The sequence below is a fragment of the Halyomorpha halys genome, unplaced genomic scaffold (genome assembly GCF_000696795.3).
Source record: "Halyomorpha halys isolate HHAL.00 unplaced genomic scaffold, Hhal_1.1 Scaffold1374.1, whole genome shotgun sequence".
NCBI classification, from domain to species: Eukaryota; Metazoa; Arthropoda; class Insecta; order Hemiptera; family Pentatomidae; genus Halyomorpha; species Halyomorpha halys.
Genome location: NW_027112468.1, coordinates 4,500 through 10,765, shown reverse-complemented (window position 1 = coordinate 10,765; position 6,266 = coordinate 4,500). Strand labels below are relative to the sequence as shown.

Genomic DNA, 6,266 nt, shown 5'->3' with positions numbered 1-6,266 from the left:
AACAAAGATGTTTTGTAAGATAGTTCTTGGGTAGAGAGTAAGATGTTATATGCTTTCTTTTGTATCGTAAACACAGGAATGTGGGTTTCTCTCATATATATCGCATTTCTGAATTATATCTTGCTTCTATTAAAAAAAAAATAAATAAATGAAAAAGATATATAAAGAAAGCAAAGGAGGGAGACATTTTTTAAAAAATATTTCCAATATTATATTGTAAACTGTTTTATGTGTAGTAGTATAGAGGAGTACTTGCTGCAGGAGTGTACGATACAGAAAAGTGCTTTATATGGTCAGATAAAACCAAAACAATTTGTAAAAAACAAAAAAATAAAATGTTTTCGATTGGGATGGGATTGGTCTTTCCGGCCTGGACGCAATGGCTGAATATGTTAAAGGCAACGAATTAATATTGTTCCAATTTTTTGTATATGTATTTTTGCAAATGTCGCGCTAATGATTATCAGCTTTTTAATGTGGAAAATAATGCATTTAAATCTACCCTTATCGAAACCCCTATTTTTCGCCGTTTTATACAAAAATCCCTTCTCAATCTTATATTGTATGTGTGAATGTGTTTATAAATTTAAATATATGTTTAAAATATTAGTTTTTTTCTTTTTTTATTACCCTTAAACCTCCCAAAATTTATATACTGTAACTTGGGATTATTTGGACCAATACTGAAAATTGCTACAATTTTTTTTTTCTTGGTTGATAAAAAAAGGTTACTTTTTGAAAATAGTAAACCAATAGCAGAAATGTTAAGTGTCATAGAACTTAGCGATGGTGCTGCTACCTGTTGTAGAGATTGTGAACAATTAACAACTATGTAATAAAATCTAGATATAATTTAAAACCAGTTTTAAATGGGTCCAAATAATTCTAAATTACAATACTGATTTTTATGTTCCGAATAACAAGATTGGTCTTAATTAAAGTGTAAATAGTTGATTGTAGATTAATATGAGAAGATGGTCGGGGACAAAAATACACAAACAAACAAAGCTTCTTTATTTGTGCCGACATTTCGACCTTTATTCAGAGACAAAATATTACGAAAATAATAAACAAGATTAGGAAAATACATAAGAATAAATTAGGTACATAGTAGTCAATTGATTCTAATAGAAGAAAATATATAATATTGTAGAGGTAAGAATTATATTAGTAAATATTGAGATAAACACTAAAAAAGCAAAAGTGCGGAAGAAAATTTAAATGATGAGTAATTGAATAAACGATAAATGATGTAAAATGTAATTAATGTCTGAAATAATAAAAAACAATTAACAATGAAATGAAATAAAACAATATAGATGATAGAATGTGATAGATAGAAGTTACACAGTAATAAAGATAAGTGGGAATTAATAAGCTAAAGAAATATACATTGTCCAGAAGAGATGAGCAAAACTTAGCTACAGTTATAACTAATAGCTAAATGGATATGACCCTTATTCATGAATGAAACATTGATAAATAAATATTGTATCAATGGCAATTTTAGCTTTTCGTTTTAACTATAGCTAATTTTTGCCCAACTCAGGTATCCAGTGAGGTGAATAAGGTTAAAGAGACATGTGAGAGTGGGGAAAAAACAAAAAAATATTCAGTAAAGAAACGCCAGCACAAATAAATAAGGTTCTTGTAGGAGGAGGATAGTCCAGGTGGTGGTCAATAAAGGTATAAAAATAGTAAAAGAAAACTATTTATTGTTAACCAACATTAACAAGAACCATAGATGGTAGAAGTATACCATATCTACTTCACCTATCTGTTCTACCTTTTACATTTGCCTCTATCATATTTAAAACTAGTTTTAATGAGTAGTCTTTTACAATTCGTGTCTAGATCTAAATTGAGAACTTCAATCACACCTGGTTTTATTTATTAGTAACGTCTTTCCAGTCTAGCTTCATGTATATTTCCTTATATTGTTATTATTAATTTTTTTGTATATACATGATAAACATAACCATTGTTTTTAATGTTCTGTTATTTCTAAAATGTTTGTATCTTGTTTTTTCATTTAGCCCTGAAAAGTGAAAGGAAACGTTGGTTTACAATAAATAGTTTTCTTTTACTATAATGATACCTTTATTGACCGCCACCCGGAGTATCCTCCTACTATCTACTTCATATGGTCAACTATTTTCTTTCGATAGAAATAAGTTTTGTTTATTTGTGTATTTTATTTTTTTGACTGAACAGATTTCGGTTGAAAATCTGTTTGATTTAAGTTAGTTGAGTATATCTGATGGAATGATGATGAATGAATCGTAAACACTCTTTATTGATCAAGTTAACAATTATTTCAGAAAAAATATCAGCAAAATACAGAATAATTATGAACAAATATTAAAACCATTTTCAAACCAAAAAAACTATAACACTCATTTATCATATATATATCTCGGAGCTTTTCAAATGGGTTTGCTGCTTAAATGAATGTAAAATAATGAAATAGAAAATGTTAATAATAATTTCAGCTATGGCAAATCTATTTAGTAGTTTTTTCACTCAGATCAACTGTTGCAGTTGAAAACATTTACAAGCTACCCATCACATCAAATTAAGTAAGTAGAGAAAGTTTTCTGTCTCCGTTATTAATCTAAGGTCTACTATCTACACCTCATTATAATATTATTAACTGTTATACTAATATTGCTTAGTAATATTAGTGACTATATTGGACTTGCTTGTGGCCACTGCAGTGGCTATGAATTAAGAATTTTCATTTATGAATGTGATTATTGCTCACCCACAAGAACATGGCAGCAAGTAAGTGAAGAGTTTACAAAAATAAATTTAACCTCCACATATTCAATTGGCATGACTTAATTTATTATAACTTGTCAGATCTCTATACCAATAATTACTCTTCTTCCCTGAAATCCTTTATCTGACTGTACATTATCTGCCTGATACTATGCATACTAGTCCAAACATAAATTGGAAGAATTTATATTGTATTCGCTGGAATATAATTAGGCCACCATACCAAAAATGATTTTCCAAGTGAAAAACTACTATAGAGAGCCATGTGGAATGAAAGCCCGCCAAGCAAATTAAAAACTATTAAAAAAAGATTAAACCATGGACTACATCAAACCGTTCCAATCGCTGGGAGGAGGTAGCTATAGCCAGATTGGTCATACGAATTTAACTCATGCATACCTGATCAATAAGCAACCACCGCCAGAATGTCATTTCTATTACATGATCATAGTAGATTGGGAGTGGGACCAAGTGTTTCAGATGCCCTGAATGATAACCAAAAAACATAGAAATGGTTTTAATTTTCTTAAAAAGGAATAATCATTTGAATAAGATATAAACCCAAAAGTTTGTCATATGTATTAAAAAATTCTAAAATAAGTAATTATTCAAACTTATTACTAATTTACTAATTATTTAGCAATTAAAGAATCCCATATCTTGAAATAGAATTATAAAGTGAGAAACGTGGGCATTGATGACCTCAGGGTTTTATGCCCAAAAGCCCCAACCAACAACAACAACTACTATAGAGAAATGCTTTACTTGTAAATACATTGGGTTGCTATAACGCAGCGTACCCATCAATCCATAATTGGACTTATATACACTATGATATGTTAACATTTTCCATTTTTCAAACAATAATTATCAATAAACTAAATACAATACACTTAAAATACATATTTTTTTTCTATTTTTTAACAAGTTCATATTTGTTTAACAAGCCAAATAACAATTTACCAATTTGTTCAATACATTACTTCATACCCCCTGTTTCATTCCTTCATACATCTCTCCAGTAATCCACAACTGCTCAATTAACTAAGCAAATTAACAGAAATCATTAATATATAGCAACGCATAAATAAAGTATAAACAAAACAACTGCAGTAGAACTACTAAAAATAAATTTAAAAAGAACTAATTTATAAATTTAAAGAACATATAAATGAATAAATAAGTTAGAACACACAAATAAATAGGTTACAAAAGACAAATAAACAAATGAATAAAACAAATTCTAAAGAAACAACCATGCTTAAATTAAGTACTGCATAGACAAATTGCATTATATTATAGAAATATGATGAAGCCTTGAATTATAACATACTTATTTCTGCTTTAACTCTCCTAATAAGGTAAGTATTCTTAATTCTATTGTGTTATTTCATATCAAATGTCAGTCAGTATTCATAGGAAAGATTATTTAGTATGCAACTTTATGAAATCAAAATATTTTCCCCTACACATTATCAACTTTTCAATCTCAGAACTGAAAAATTCAGGGTTTTCTGAAGAAATAAAGTCAAAAAATGCATTTTTGATCTGAGAATCATTTTCAAAAATTTTTCCTTAAGGGAAGTTGTCCAAATTTCTGAACTGATTGAATTTTGTTGGAGTGTGGCAAATAAGGTGGGTGTGAAAGGATTTTGTTGTACAGTTCGTTTAGTTTCTTCACTGTCTGTCGTGAAACATGAGGTCTAGCATTGTCATGCAACAATATAGATCTGATTAACCAATTATTTTTACAAGTTTTTGATGCATTATGTCAATATCACTGTAGTACGATGTGGATATGATGGTTTCACCTCTGGGTAAAACGGAAAATGAATTATTCCTGCCATTGTTTGGTTTTGGCATGTGTACTGGGCCCTATTTCATAATGAAAATCAATAGTATTAGTTGATAGTACAAGTGTAGAAACGTGTGGTAACAATACTAATACTTATTTTTTCATGATAGGGATGACTATTAGTGATATTACAGGAATTAAAAAATACTATTGTACAAGTCAGTGTAATTGAATTAAGATAAATCTACAAGACTAATAGTATAAGTTTGTACTTTATTATGAAACAGGGCCCTGGTCTTTCAGGACACCTGTTATCATATACAATTCACTCTCCATCACATGTGATTAGATTATCCTTAAGAGAAAAGGCTTGTTTTCTTGCCTAGTAAGCAGTGAAACACAAATCTCAAAACCCTTAACCTGCTGATGCTCATTTAGTTCATGAGGTACCCATAGATCTACCCTTTTTATTTTAGTAATGGTCTTAAGTGTTGAGAATCTGTTGATATTTTTGTATTCAGTTGTGCTGCAAGTCCTTTAACTGTTTGGTAAGAATTTCCTTCCTCTGTTAACCTTAATTCATTGTCCTCGATAGTTGGTGGAAGTCTTCCTCTGGGTTGGTTATTCAAATTTGTGTCACAATCCAAAAATTTATAAAACCACCGACAAATGGTTTGTTCATTGTAACACTATGGTAATGTTTCTTGCAGCTCCTGAGTGTCCAAGTTTAAACTCATAAAAAAATTACTCAAATCACATGTTTCCATAGAAAATTTGAACATAGTCAAATTCAAACAAAACAGCCGTGATTCCACTATGAAAGGATACCAAGCTAAGCAGGGTATAATAGGGAGTATAAGAGACAGCTTTCAAAATTTAGTATTGCACTGGAACCCAAAAGCAATTTTCAGTAATAATAGGAAAAAATATTTTCTTATTTAATCATCATAATTTATAACTGATTTTATTTACATTGTATTCACTGTTGTACTTGAGTTCTTCGTTCCATTTGGGTAAAAAATAAGATTATTACATTTCAAGAGAACCGAATCTAATACATGTCGAAACTAAAATATTAGCCAAAATCAATTGTATGAATTTCTATCAGTACCCTAACAATTGGACTTTAAACTTCTTTTTATATATGTAATATAAACCTTATACTTGGAGCTAGATACTTATCTTCTCAATCTATACTTTTTATTTCTTTTCTATATTAAATATACAGTGATGTTTTTGTTTTTATGTTTTATTACTCTTATCATACTTTTATTGAGGAATATAGATTGCTCAGCTTGAGTATATTGTTTGTTATTAGTTCATATAAATGATTTTCAACTCACTATTTTTGTAAAATAACAACAATGATATATTTACTTATGTATTTTACAAGCTAATTATATTTGTACAGAGGTTGCCCCATAAACAAATAAATAAATTATTACTACTTCAAGTATAATTAAATCAAGCGCTTTCGTTCTGAAGACCAAACTACATGGGCAATCGTAAAGACAGATCAATTGCCAAGCCTCTCACAATATTATGTAATTCACTCACTGGGAAGCCGAATGGCTTACTGATAATGCACTGTACTACTAACCAAACAACAAGGACCCGGTTTATTCTGTTACTGTAGTCGTGAATCAACCCTGTGAGTTCCTGGAGCCTTCAGTGTTCACCCAGCCTCATA

The 6,266-nt window shown here is 29.5% G+C and overlaps 1 protein-coding gene across 1 annotated transcript in view; it reads left to right on the top strand.

Moving 5' to 3' along the window:
- Positions 1-609, top strand: part of LOC106689481 (A-kinase anchor protein 200) — a gene marked incomplete in the record, with an annotated part of 108,859 nt that extends 108,250 nt beyond the window's left edge. The window contains 1 exon segment of the mRNA XM_067050308.1: positions 1-609.
- Between the last annotated feature and the right edge of the window lie 5,657 nt (positions 610-6,266).